This window comes from Oxyura jamaicensis, chromosome 8 (assembly GCF_011077185.1).
Source record: "Oxyura jamaicensis isolate SHBP4307 breed ruddy duck chromosome 8, BPBGC_Ojam_1.0, whole genome shotgun sequence".
Lineage (NCBI taxonomy): Eukaryota > Metazoa > Chordata > Aves > Anseriformes > Anatidae > Oxyura > Oxyura jamaicensis.
The window spans coordinates 9,272,925-9,273,988 of NC_048900.1; positions in this window are offsets into that span (position 1 = coordinate 9,272,925).

Genomic DNA, 1,064 nt, shown 5'->3' on the forward strand with positions numbered 1-1,064 from the left:
CCAAAATGCATTTGCAACAAAATATGAGATCATGGGTTGAAGTTTAAGGATGTTTCCCCACATATTTTCAAATGCTTTTAAGATACTGTCATTCTAACTTCAGCATAAATGAAATGCCGGGTGAATGATAAATTTGCTCAAATATTCACAATAGTGAAACCTGAAGAGTCATAGAAGGCTCTCTTGGCCCATGGTAAGAAAACAGAAAACCATCAGATTAAATTCACTGTCAATAAAAGCCATGCTTCTTCACATCTAGTGAAGAAAGTCTGCCAACACACACACATGTGAATCCTTCCTAAATTAATTGCACACAGTGAGAACCCAATGGCCTTGTGCAGAATACTCGGAAGATGCCAACTCAGCACTCATGAGACACAACAGTATTAGGATTGTCTTAGAAGACGCTAGAATTAGAAAGGTCGAGAGAGAGGCAAGGTGAAAAGCAAAAGCTTAGAATTTGAGGAGAGATTAGGCAAAGAAGGATCTTCCAGTCTGGAAAACATTACCAGACATACAACTACAGGTTATAAGAGCATAAATAGAAGAGGATTATTTATTTCTTATTGTACAGGATTGAGGGGCAGTTGTGACACTTTTGGGCAGCACATGTATAGGAACCAAAGGTAAATGGTTTACCGTACAGCACAGAACTAAGCAGACTGGAGACTTATGCCCATGGACAACTTCAAAGGACAAAAGTATAAGCAGTTTTGGAATTGAACAACATAGTGTAACCTTCTAAAATCTGTAAACATTATGCTGTTAAACATGACAACCTAAATCAGAAATTGCTAGAAGTCAAACCGTGCATATGCTCAACATGCTGCTCTCACCTGAAAGCATTCCCCATCAGCTGCTCCTAGGGGCACAACCTGGGGCCAGGTAGGCTTTGCTCTGACACTCTGTGGCAAGTGGCCTCACAGAAGAGCCCTCAACATGCATTTCCATATTTTTCAGCGTTTGGTAAATACAGTTGCTCTTTCCTGTATTAAGCAGAATTCCTCACGTGGCTTGAATTTTCATTTCCTCTTGACTTCATTAGGGGGGGGGGGGGGGGGAAA